We start from the raw sequence: 14,380 nt of genomic DNA, 5'->3' as shown, positions 1-14,380 counted from the left end.
GTTACCCTATTTAGGTCTCTGTAGAGTCCTTACTGGTACATCTGTTTTGTTGAAACTTGGCATATGCGTCATATGTGCCATAGGGAAAAGAAACAAAAAATAAATAACAATAAAAAATAACAGTTCAAATATCGACCACCATGTGAGAAGAGGACACATGAAGAATAAAAACTGAAACTGGACCCACAAACCTTTATTTAATCGCAGCATTCGTTCATTGTGCATTTCATTTGCATCAGTCACATGTTCAAAGTATTATTATAGCGTCTTCAACAGTAGTGCGAAGGGTTTCTCGATCAATTATAGAAACGTGACTTGTTATGCTTTCTGTGAGTTCAAGGATAGTCCGTATGATTCCTTCAAAAATGCCATCTTTCAGGAATATCCGAAACCAGAACTCGCAGGAATTCAAGTTCAGAGAATGAAAAAGCCAGGCAGTCGGAAAACTTCGCTAAATTACTCGAACATACCAAAGTGAGCACGAAATGATGCCTCCAATAGTCCGGCAATGTGATCTAGCATAAAGACTATATATTCTTTCTCTTCTAAGATAGGAACGATTTGCTGATGAAGTTCGCAGTTGCACCAGTGATGGAATGCTTTTGTGGGCCTTCAGGAGTGTTCTCAAAGACAAAAAGTGCATGAATGAAATCTGAAGTAAAATCACACCGTACAGTAATATAATCAGCATGCAGAGATAGCTCCTGCACAACATTAGGACTTGCAGTACGCCATATGCGACAGTTTTGAGTATTAACTGCTATATTAAGCGAGAGTAAAATGCGACTCTCCCGACCACAAAATGCTCCGAGTCCATCGCAAACAGCTATTCTGGCCAAAAGAAGGCTATCAAAATCAGTGCGCTTGTCCGAGTCTGCAGGTTGCAGCTCTTTCAAAGCTTGGATCTTGTCTGGATACCACTTTGCAATGGATCGCGAAAACTTTAATTCTGTCGACCAAGGAAGAGAAACATCACGTGATACAGCTCGAGCAATTGTCGAAGAACATTGGAAACCGGATGCCTTTTTCGACTACCTTAGCGACCTAGGCCGCCTTTAGCGACTTGTTCCATAGTTTCATTTGAAATCCGTTTCCGTCTTCTTTCCAGTATACACAACTTTCTAATCTCTTCAAATTTAGCAAGCACCTTTTTCAAACCCTGCCTCGACATAGGCTCTTTTCATGTCAAGCGTCGATATTCTTGCACAGCAGTTGAAAAGTTGCTGCCGCTGTGGTAAAACAACCTGATCAGACTTTTCTGATATCTTCTTTGAAGATATAGTGATAAATGATTTTACAGCATTGATTACTGGCTTTTTAAAACACTCCAAATTTTAATAACGTCCTTTCTTAATTGCATGTAAAGCACCATCTCTCGTTTGAAATTGGAACTATCAATTTTCATTGAGGATTTCTTTTCCTCATGGTCCACATAACATATATATACCGAATTTGAATGAAACAGGTCTACTACAGCGGGCTCTACATAGATCTAAATAAGGCATCTTTAATTATAACTAACAATTAGTAAGCACGTCCACTTAGTAAATGAAGTTCTGTAATTGCGATCCCAGAGAGGGCACGTTTAATTTGCTATTTCTTGGTCTTAAACATGTGATCGTCTCAAGGATCTTAGTGGCAAATGTTGATTATGCTCTCATAAATGTTTTCTATCTTTGGCAATTTTGCTTTGTGACTATCTTTGGCCAATATTTGTGACTTATAGCAGATTTTGGTACAGATATTTCTGAAAATGGTTATCTATGATAATAATTATCGAAAGAGATAATATTCACATTTTTATTCAATTTTCACACTTGGTAACTCATCTGAGCAAATCTTCCAATGGGAAAATTTACTAGAACTGAGATCAGTTCCAATAGGAAGACTGACTATGCTTCAACTGACTTATGTCAATCGACATAAGTCAGTTGGATCATATCTGCTGCATTGGTAAATGTGCAACAGCACTGAACTCTAGTAAAATAAATTGTAAGTTTACTATTATTTTAGTTAATAAAACTCAGTTCGCTTATTTAGTGTATCTGATGTGAATTTTAATTCGTTTACGTTAGCTTATCTGCTATGAATATTTATGGCATTTCCCAGAATTATGAATGTATTTCGTAGAATTTATTGGCGTTAAAAAATCAATAAGCAAAAAGTAACAGCTGGAAATTACTAGAAATTAAATGTTATATTTATGAAGTTATTTGGCTCATACAGGCATGTTTGCTAATACAAACACTAGTTTTTCTAGAATTCTGAATTACCGTGAATTTTAATATTTATCTGTTTTTTTTTTTTTTTTTTTTTTTTTTTTTTTTTTAAGTAAGAGCAATATGAGTTGTTTAAAAGTCTATTAAAGTTTGGAAAAAAAATATCAGATAAGTTCGAAGACTTTTCATTATATATTCCTCAATTATTTTTATTTCCTTCTCAGTTACTTTGTGAAAAATTAAAAATTAATTTCTCATTTTTTTATACTTTAGCATGCAGAAAAACGTAATGCTAAGTAAAGATTAAGATAAAGTAAACCTAAGTAAAGCTTAAGACATAATTATTTTAGAATCTGCTGAGAAATTCCAAAGCCATGTAGAAATTAAAAAACATCTAATAAAAAATGGGGTTTTTTGCTGTCTCGACCAAAGAGATTCGACTTATATAATGCTTAAAAAGCGTAGGATTAAAGAAATGGGTTAACAATAACGAAAAAATTAGATCGCTGAAAACATTTCTTAGAAAGGAATTTTTCCACAGGCAGTAAATTCTGTTTTCTATCCTGATAAGAAATTCCTTAAATCTCGCTGAGATTTTTAATTTCATTCCAGAAATAAGAGAATTATAAAAAAATCATTTCCAGAGCTTTTGGAGTTTTAGAAGTAATATGCCGATGTATTTAAATTTCATAACACTTTTTATTTCCTTGTACGAAGTAACGAAAATGTTGTAATTGCAAAACATTTCGGGTATCACATTTCAACAGAACTATTTACACGATTTTTTTTTTTTTTTTTTTTTTTTTTTGCGTGACGTCTGTACGTACGGCGACCAGAGAGTTCGCAAAGTTCCAAATGAGATTAAGAAACAGTTTTGTAACAGTGGCTGGCCCCATTTTTGATCCACAAAGCTATGAGACCAAAGTCGATCTCTGGTACGAACATCCATCCCTGAGATTGGCAATACCGTTCAACCTTAAAAAACCTAAAGGGGGCGAAATGGAAATCTACAAAGATGGTTCAGGGCTCGAGGGACGCATTGGTGAGGGCTTCCTAGTTATGTTCTATGATGTGGAGATCCACGAAGAAATTTAAGGTTGGGATACTTTAACTCAGTCTTCCAAGCAGAGTTCTTCGCCGTAAAGAAGGCTGCGGTGTGTGCAGTTCCGAAGGAGATCAAGATCGTCCATTCTTAAAGACAGTTTATTATTTATCCTGTGCGTTGTAAAACCCTAATCACCACCACTTCCTGGTAAATAAAATTAAAAATTTGTATCGATAGGTTTCAGCATCTCAGATGGTAGAATTAAAATGGATCAGTGAATACATAGGGTATTACGGAAACAATCTGGCTATGATCGTGTGAAATGCGCCATCTTTAGAGATGGAGACTGATAAAAAGCTTTCCATCCCTTTCATGAGATTTACGAGTCTGATAGATTTAGTTCTTCGTGACTCGATGAGAGTCACCAGAAATTAACCTTTTAACGTTCCTGATTATAAATAAAATAAGTACGAGAGTGCTATATAGCAACCATTAAATCAACCAACTCGTAACAGATCATGGCAGACCTTCTCACCACCTCGAGAGAGTTGGGTTGGGTTCATCTAAGCGGTTGTGACTGCGGCCGAGGACATGGAGGTGCTCTCCATTATTGAATAGAATGCAAGTTTACTCGAAGCACTCAAAATTTACATTTCGACAAGAAAACTCTAAATACTACATTGACGAGCACTGTTTACCTATACCTCGAGCAACTGGCAAGAGAGGTGGGAGAGCAGATTTAAGGGCAATCTATAAAAAGTATATTTTCTAGCAAGTTACTCAAACGAGCGCCTTAGGAATAGCGTAGATTCCGGAGGGTTTACCGTTTGTCCTTAACCAAGGCTGTGTTCACCGGATATATCATTCTTGTACATCACCATTAAACCCTAATGCACATAATTGCGCACAGTCGGGGGGACGCTTCAGACCTTTGCCCCTTTGCACGTACAGGCACGATAAAGAACTGTTTTCCTAAACGGATTGTAAAATGTATTTAAAATAGATTCAAATGGGACTTTTTCGTGATATCTGTACGTACGTACGTACGTATGTATTTCGCATAACTCAAAAATGAGTAGCCTTAGAAAGTTACAGTTTTGTATATGAGACTTCTATAACATAACTGTGAACCTCACTTTCTTATTAAGATCGGCAGAACTGTATATACGAGCATATATATATGTGTGTGTGTGTGCGTGTGTGTGGAGGCCCCTTTACTTCTACCCAGCAAGGCCTGACGTCATCGCAGCTTAGCGCAGCTTGCAGAGCGGCAGACGACCGCTGGAAGTGTTGAGAACAAGACGTGTCCCACGCGCAGAGGCAGATAGCTTCGAGACGTGGAATGCAAAGGAAGCAAGCAGACGGCTTACAGATCCTTCAAGAGTTGTTGGAGACAAGACGTGTTTCTTTAATTCTCAAGTTCCCTGATGCCAAGCTGAAATGCGTACATCGAGCTAGCCATATGAGAGCAGACTTGCCTGTAGAACTGTTAGAGGCTAATAGTGTATGGCAATGATCATCGTTACATATATTCTGTTTGGACTTACTTAATTGTGAGGTTACCTGCCACCTGTAATGTTCACTTTCACTTAATTCATCTTTTCATTCATTTTATTTCATATTAGTAAAATAAAGTAGTTCAGTTATGTAAGGAGAACAAACTAAAAAAGACGTTTGTGGTCAAGAATTTTGGGCATTGAGCTGAAAAAATTAGAAAACAAGGTAAAACGAATATTCATAATGCTTCCGCTAAAAAGTGGCTTATATATATATATATAGATAGATAGATATAGATATATGATATACCTCTTATCCGGCCTTTTTTTTCCTCATTCGTTGGTTGTAGTCACACCCAGTTACAGAACTGCTTTAAATGAACGAAAATATTCATATTTGGGCAATGCAAAATTTATAAAAAAGAAATTAATTTTCGAAAAATCACGAAAAGCAACGCAACCCTTGGCAACGCACAATATGCTACACTTCTAAACGACTGCTTGTGAAGGAGAAGTGAATTAAAGTTTTGTTGTTTCACTCACTGGCAACACATTACTTTTAAAATACTCAGCTTATTAATCCACAATAGGCCTCTTAAATTTGAAATAAAAATTAGTTTCTATATTTTTCAAAATGACAGCATTCTGAGGTTTCTCGACTCTCAGAGTTTCTTGGAAGAAACATTAGAGGACATAGGTTTCTTTCAGGAGCAACATTCGCCAAATGCCTTTTCTAGATTCATTTTGTTGTTCTCAACCAACATTTTCTAGAAAACAACTTGCATGCTTTTGATTTTCTTGCATTGCTAAGCCTAATGACTTGTCGCTCTCAAAGAAAATGTGTCTTTCACATTAAGTTTTGGAAGTCCTCCCCTTTGAAGTGGGCTTCAAGAAATTATCTACTGCACATTAGTTTCGCTTAATTATGTGTATTTATAAATTGTTGGATAATTTATTGCTCAAAGTGAGCTAAATCTAACGTAACTTATAGGCTGTAAGGGACTTTCAGTTGCTCTAAACTTTCTTGAATTCTGGAAATAAGCAATGCTGACGGAGACCATTCTGTTGTGAAATACCGATACTGCGATACAGTTGAAGCCGTCTTACACTCCAGATAATTGAATGTCACCCGAAACAGCAGTCAGAAGGTCAGCTTTTTAGCAGTAATAATCAGTCATTACCAGAAATAGACACGCTCAGTGAAGAATTACACTTATGAAATAACAACGTACAAACATATGATATCGGGATACAACTACACTTAATATAATTATCGCTAGAAATACACAGGTGCCTACCGCTTCCATAGTTGACTAGAAGGCAGTTTCACAGTTGACACTAGTGGCTGACACTAGAACAGCAAGTTCATAGTTTACACTAGAAGCTCATTCTCTGGCTAAATGCCAACTTAATTGCTAATACCTCCAAACGTGTCCAATAACTTGGAACAAAACTCCCATAATTCCATGCAGAAGATTTCCACTCTCTTGAAGAATAAGCAAAGAAACGAAAATCGGCTAAATAAACATCCAGTAATCTTGTAATGTTCTTATGTTAAACCAGCCAGTTATGATTTCGAACTATACTGTAGCAGTTGTGCCTAAAAGTTATTATACAGGCGTTTGCATTCCCTCGTAGCAGAGACGTTAATCTTAGTATGTGTACTTGCATAAAGTCATCATCAAGTCTAAATTTATTTGATTGTTATTGTTTAATTTACATCGCCACGAGAAGTGTTTTTTTTTCCTCCGTCTTTAGCATACGTCGTGCATTTTACATTAAAAGTGTCGATTAAATAAAAAGGTTATTTAAAACCTTCGCAAGTCATATTATGTCAGACACAGCGATAACTGGCTAACATGCCCAGTATAGTTATAGGACTTAAATTCAAGTTCTAAAGCTGACTTATAATCTTATTTAAAATTAAATTCCAAACCTTAGGGATTGAACAAACTAGAATTGAGATAGAATATACTGAATCACCTATCAACTAACTTCTCTTATTTCAAATCAAATTCTAAACCCTAGGGATGGGGCAAACTAGAATTTAGATAGAATATACCGAATCGCATATTAACTAACTACTCTTATTTCAAATCCAATTCCAAACCCTGGGGATTGAACAAACTAGAACTGAAATAGAATATACCGAATTACATATCAATTAAATACTCTTATTTCAAATCAAATTCCAAACCTAGGATTTGAATAAAATAGAATTCAGATAGAATATACAGAATCACCTCTCAACTAACTACTCCGTTTGCGGCACTAGTTTCTTTCCTCGGAAGCGTAATACTCCATCTATAAGGAGTGTTTAAATGAAAAGGTACCACCTTATACATAATATTAATCGTAGAGAAAATTGGTATCTCCCTGTATTTTTAATATCTCTCTCATATACGTAGAAGAACAAAGAGCCTTTAATCTTCCGGCACTTGTTACCTGAAAATCAAAATTTAAACCCTGAGGAAAATACTACACCTAGCCTATTTAATCCCTAAGAAAAATGGCTGCAGCTAGAGCAGTGCAACATTTCACATTATCAGGAATTTCATCACAGCTTGCTCTACCACACATGTCATTCAATGTGCATCATGTGCGGAGATGAACACTTTTCAAATCAGTATAAATTGCCTAGCGATCAACCGGCGAACTGAGCTTACTCCTGATTCAAGACATACAAACTCGTCTAAATCTCGATCATGTAATCGCGATACTCAGCAGCATTATCATATGATTTGATCAGCATCAGTTTTTTACTTCATCCCAAAATCTTTAAACTAAAATTATTATCTTTTAAAATTAATGCAACTGATATTTATAAAAAAGACTAAACTTTCGTTGATTTTGCACGATAGCAAAAAACATTGCTTTCTAATTAACAAGAATTCAAATTTATAAACCAACTAAAGCCGAAGTTAATTAGGTTTTTGATGAAAGAACTTCTACACCAGTTTTTTCATCTATTTTGCATATTTTTTAATACTTTTCAAAAACTATTTTGACGATCATTATTTTTGCTAATATATCAACTTTGAGGTTTGGGTTTATATCGAAACGTTCTAATATTCCTGATCTCAAGAACATTTAATTTTATGATATAATGTTCATGATAAAATAAAGAATTGAACGGAAAATTAGTACACAAAATGATTTCATTTTACACACATTTTAACCTTCGTTAATAATTACATTTCTTTTTTTATGCCTTCCATTTTTTTATACTTTTTAGTCCAAAGGGGTAATTTACCTTCAAGTACTATTAATTTCGTTTTAGCATTTTGCGTTGAAAACCATAAACTGCGAATCACTTTTCAAATTGTTGACACCAAATATTATCGCTTTTTATTTAAAGAAAATAAATAATGAAGAATCTGCATAACTGTATTTATGTTTCTCGCATTGTGATAAAACAACGGTACCTAGAGCCATCAAAATTTGAATAACTTAATCTTTCATAGAACATGGGCATGTGGAAGCCCTAATTTGAATTTGAAATTTGTTTTATTATCGATTTCATATTTTGAAACACTTGAACGAATTTTTGATTAAAAAACTAAACAATTTCAAAGCGAGCAATGTCAACACTGTACGGGAAAAAAAAAGGAAAAAAAAATATTTTTATCTCAAGAGCGCGAAATTCTGTATCGAAAATTATAAAAATATGCTCATTTTAAAATTATTTTGCGACATTGCTGTTGAACTATATTTTATGGTTTGAGTACGTATGATATTTAATAAATAAATCTGAAACCTTTCAATTTTTTTTTATTTCACTCTTAGTTAACCATTTTCAAATAGTATGCAATTAATTTTCCATTAAGTCATTTATCTTTTCAAGGCGCACTGGATAATTCAAACAATAATTTACTTCTTTAAAACTTAGAATATGCTCAAGAAATGGCAGCACCAGCAAATTAAAAACAATTTCATGCTGATAGCACTAGATAATTCTCACACTAATTTAGTTCTTTATAACTTCGAATTTCCTCAAAAGATGGCACCACCATTAAAATGAGAAACGACTTCATGGTGCACTAAGATTAGCTAATTCTAACAATAATTTACTTCTTTCAAATTGGGAATTTGCTCAAGAGATGGCAGCACTAGTAAATTAAAAACAAACTTCATATAAGGATAAAATATTCATCAAGATCGATTCTTAGCATAGGTGATATACTGAAAATGATGGAAGCGTACATGCTCATAATATCGATAATATAATTTGATAAATACATACGAACTCCGGAGGAAAATGTCCGACCATCTGAATGAAAAAAAAACTCCCATATTCCGAGAAGAATATCACAACAATTTGAAATGTGACTCAGACATTTAAAGTGATATGACGCCAAATCCCGTTTAGAGACTAATAACCTATTCGGGTTAACGCCCTTTTGGGCTAATAATAGCATTAAATATGTTTCCGGAATTTGATTTGTTTTTTAATGCAAAATTCAATTAAAATTCAATGAGATAATTTTTATCACTTGCGTATATTGTTGCTTTATTTCTGCCATAAATTCATTCTCACGAAATTTTCCTGAAAGTACTGAACCACGAAATTATTAATGTAAATTTCAGAACGTGAAATTTTTTGCCAACCTATGTTTCCTGTCACACTACCGCTCTGCATATTTTGCATTTTTTCCCTGGGTAAAATATTGTTCTAATTCCAATAATATTAAATACTGTAAAATGGTTTATTGACAAGTGAAACACTGCTATTCTGTGTTCTTGTTTTATTGTCATTAATCTGAAGACAAAAATTTTTAAAAATATTACTGATTTCTGGTTTACAGTCTCTCAAATAGAAATGGTAACTGTCTTTAAATCATCGGTTATATCTCTTGATTTAAAGCTGAGTAGAATTTTTTTTTCTTTATATATAAATTAAGATTAAATTATACATATAAAGTAAAACATCCAGGTTTTTAGATTTAATATACAATTTGTATTCGATATTTAACTGAATTTATTCGATATTTAACTGAACTATTATTATTGCGCTTATTCATGCAAAATTTCTCCTATATTCACAATAAACGTTCTAAAAAATTATAGATAACAACATAAAAATTATTATATTCTTTAAATTACACGAAAAATTTCAGAGAGGAGAAAATCTAGGAAAAATATCCGATGCAGGATATTTATTTTCTTGTAACAGAACATGAATATGTTTGCATATCTGCTTTAGAAAAGGTGATCTTATGACTTATGCTTTAGAAAAGGTGACTTTATGAAAAGGCGACCAGATGACTGGGCAATTTTATCCATAAATTACTCTCGTCTTTTCTACGGAAGGAAAATTTTCGCGACTGCTGTTAAATAAAATCAAATACAAAATTCAACCTTGATTAATATTTAAACAAGATATGTTTCCTTATACTACTGCAGACATAGCTACATGCTGAGAATAATCTTAAAAATGTATAAGTACTTTTTTCAACATTAGCAGAAAGGATGCAAGAGAACTTATGTTTGAAATTACATGCATGCTTTTGCTACCCGACGCTAGTGCTGCCATCTATTGACACATAAAATTATTATAATCTCATTAGTACTGCCATCTGCAGATAAAATAAATTATTTTTTATTTCCTTTTTTTATTTGCAAATAAAAACTTAATAAAAATATTTTAACTTCGATGTTAAGAAAATCTTTCCAACGTGCACCAAATGAAAGAACATCAGTAGTCTGCCGAGCACATATTAAGCCGCTTGGTGGCCTCTCTAGAGAGGATACTTACACCAATCCCCTCCTTGTGCTCGAATTTCTTAAAGTTAACGGTCTTTTGGAACTTGTCTGACTTCTTCAGAAACCAGAGGAAAAGCAACAAAAACAACATTTTCTATTTCAGTGAATAAAATAGCGAAGATCTTTTACGTATTTATAACAAATGGCAGCATATCAAAAGACACAAAATGTGAGCAGTTAGAATAATTAAGTTTTCTGAACTTCTCCCAGGTTTTCATATCGGAGATAATTTGGTTATGTCCTTCTGGATATTTTAATTCTTCTCGAGAAATATGAAAACCCTCCCAACAGGAGGATGCTAGGGAAAGAGGGGAGTAGATTTTCAGACCGCTCCTGGTATGTTCTGCCTCAAAATTAAGGTGGAATTCTATAGTTACGCGGCGGAACTGTACCTGTACAGCAAAACGCCAGTCCTTGTCCTGATCTCGAGATAGAAAGTACGCTATTGGAATGTGCTTAAAGCGATTCTCACCCAATACATGCAGAAGGCAAAATGAGGATGGAAGACACAGTCTCCGCCAATAATCCTATTCCAGATAACTCTGAAGTGGCTTCACCCAACGAACTGATAATAAAGTATCAGAATCATATTGATCAAGTTGAAAACCTGGCCGCTGAGCTTGCACAAATGGAAGGCACCATCAGAATTGTAAAGAAGTCTGCGATGTCTGGATTACCCTGCTCGTTGCTAGATGAAACCATGGAATTACCCAAGAGAACTAAGGAACACCTGGAATTCATAAGGGGTGAGCAGCAGATTTTATTGAATCTATTGGCTTCGTTCAATCTAAAGTAGTTGTTAAAACTTTGTTGACTAAATGTACTACTAACCTGAAAGTAAAAAGTAAAAGTATTGTTGACACTGATAAAAATGAGAGGGATAGAGATGATTTTGTCGAACCAAAACGGCCAAACATAGTAATTCAAATATAGTAAATGTTGAAAACAATGATGTTAATGCAATTTCTAACAATTTTAATGGAGTTTTAATATTAATGGGAATGTGTATTACTAAGCGCAGCTCCAAGCCCCTAATATCCCTCCTATTATATTTAAAGTGACAGAAAGCTTCATTTGGACAGATTAACTTAAAGTTTTTTCAAATATTACTTAAGCGAAATTTTTAGGTCATTTGAATGAATTTTTAGGTTGATTTCGTTAAAATTATCCCTTTCACGGAAGAGGATCACAGGTAATTGACCAAATATTTTTTTAAAAGGAACGATGTTGAGCACTAACTAATAAAGACCACTAAAGATTCTCTTAAGAAGTTTTCTGCTATTACCTAAAGGGTTTCGCCGTACTTAGGAAAACCCAGTTAATGAAAAGAAGAATGAGAGCTCCATTATTCCTGATTCACGTTTTTCCTCGAAACGGAATCGAGCAAATCTATGACCTAAAAGATCTCATGTACTTCTCAGTTCAAGCTGAGAATTACATTTCTAAAAATAAAGTTCCTGGCAACTGATTTCTTAATAACTGTGGAAAAATTCTTCAGAAAATCGTCGATTTAACCCGAGTTGCGTGAAATGTTCGTTAGGACCCAAAACCCAAGATTGCCCCACATGGACATCGAAATAGGACATCCGGCTTCCTAAAGAAAATGTTCGAAATTCCTGACGAACCACCCCAAGAAATGTTTCACAAAACCCGTCATCAGTTACTCACAGACCCAACCAGAAAAATTCCCCGTCTCACAATCACGTGAAAATGCCAATTATAGTAAACTAAACACACGCCGATTTGGAAACAATTCATTCGACGTAATAAACTTAATTAAGACTAGTAATTCCGCAAATAATAATAAAGCTACTCGAAAGATATGAATAGTGATGGTAATATAACCACCTGAAAGAATTCGGACTTTTTGGATGCAATGAATGTCACTCCTGACTTTCAAGTCTACCTTCGGGCAGAAAGAACTGAAATTAATCTTAACTGTTGCCAAAAAATTACATTAATTAAATTAAAAACTATAACACACTAATAGACAAATTTTGTATATTTCTCTAAATGACTGCCAAGTTTGCTGAATGAAATCAGTAATAACTGAAAAACTCTTCATTTATATTTAATCAGTGAAAACTGCTTTGTACCTTTATAATTGGTGATCATTTAGGATTCGGGCGATGGCGTATGGCTACAGCAAAATGTTGGAATTAACTCTCCCTTAACCCCTCCAACTTTTGGCTACCCCTTCTAAAAGTATGGTATCTGAACTGAGTCCTCCTAATCCCGCAAGCTTTTTTTCCCTGTTAATCTGTTAACTGAACTTCGCGATTATTTAACTTAGTTTACTTATACCTTGTTTCGCAAATATTGTCCTGTCGTATATGAAAAAAATTTGATTACATAATGCCGACATTTACTGGCAGAATTGTTAACTATATCTGTATTTTTGGATTAAAGCCTGCAATATTTGCTTTGCTCTGGAACTAGCTCTTCTTTTAGCCAATCGCTAAGCTTTCCCTGACTCCAGAACCCTATATGATTCGACAGTCTCATCGTATTTCCACAGGTTTCAATCACTCGTATCGCATTAAATAATAACTTCTCGTTTACCATTTACGATATCGGGCTTCTGAAAACGTCCTGTGTATGTGTTATGTTATACATTTTTTTTTTCAAACTGAGTCCACAAAAGACCAATTTTGAAATAAATGGTGAAATTCTGGTGTCACGTCCACTTATTTTAAATATTTTAAATTTTGATTAAATTTAAATTTTAAATTTTAAGTTTTAAATTTTAATTGATTGATGTTTACCATAATATTTTAAATTCCCAACCATCCCGTACTTTTCAATCAAAGTTACTAACATGAAAAAACTCATTTTCTACAAAATACATAGACATATCAACTAATATTAATATCGATATTGATTTTATCGCTAATTCTGAATGGTGTTTATTTATGGTAAACATCAGACAATTGAAGAATGCTTGATGGATCTGCCCTCAAAACGCATATTGCAACATAACAATAAATGTTTTATGTATCTCAAAACACGAAATGCCTTCTACTGGAGTTAATATAACAGTTACTTCTGCTACACTTCTGCAAACTACTATACCATTTTAAAAATGGAATTCGTATCTGCCAAACAATGTGTCACAAATAAGTTTGCAATTGTGAATATAAAAATATAAAATATTTTTCTTTCGTTACGTAAATATCAAAAACATATACAATCTATAACTTAAAATTTAACGATTTCAGAAAATGTTCAATCATCAAACAATTAAATAAATAATAATAATTATTATCAAATAATTGATAATTACCTGGTAGTTGTCAGGCATCATCCGAATAAATATCAGCTGGATCAGTTTTTGAATTATATCTAGAGGAATTGTAAAAGAAAATAATGAAATAAAGCTCTCTTTAAATTCAAAACAAAATGAAGTAAAATAGAATAAATGCATCCATATAAAATTTAAAGAAACTTTATAAATAAATTTTAAAAAAGCAATCTTTAAAGTGTAATCCTTCTCTAGAGGATTGGAATGAAAATAGGCTCAGAATAAACACAAAATAGTAATTTAATATTTAGAAAAGAAAAGCAAGATGTCAAAACTCTGGAAAGCAAGGATTTTTTCATTTTAAAAAGTAGCCAATTGTAATACTAACGAAATACAACTGTACAACAGCCAAGGAAGAAATAATTGGAAACATCAAAACTAAAACTACTATTTAATTTTTATTGAATAATTATTTATGTGTTATTTATTGATCTGTTTTGTTTCTTTATCTCTGTTGTTGTATTAATTTGCTTTTATTTCAGTTTTATTTTCCGGATTTTTGCTTCGGATTGTTTTTAATTTATGCCTTGCTGTTCGTTAGTGATTTTCGTAATTG

At 33.5% G+C, this 14,380-nt stretch overlaps 1 long non-coding RNA gene across 1 annotated transcript in view; it reads right to left on the bottom strand.

Moving 5' to 3' along the window:
* LOC146999574 (uncharacterized) overlaps positions 1 to 13,874 on the bottom strand; it is a 372,795-nt gene extending 358,921 nt beyond the window's left edge. The window contains exon 1 of the long non-coding RNA XR_015039837.1: positions 13,807 to 13,874. This is a non-coding gene — a long non-coding RNA (uncharacterized LOC146999574). The remainder of the gene's footprint in view (positions 1 to 13,806) is intronic.
* Between the last annotated feature and the right edge of the window lie 506 nt (positions 13,875 to 14,380).

The sequence above is a fragment of the Stegodyphus dumicola genome, chromosome 1, assembly GCF_044657685.1.
Source record: "Stegodyphus dumicola isolate Sdum_Otavi_A_Nest chromosome 1, ASM4465768v1".
Lineage (NCBI taxonomy): Eukaryota > Metazoa > Arthropoda > Arachnida > Araneae > Eresidae > Stegodyphus > Stegodyphus dumicola.
The sequence above is the reverse complement of the archived record's forward strand: the minus strand, read 5'-3'. Positions and strand labels throughout refer to the sequence as shown.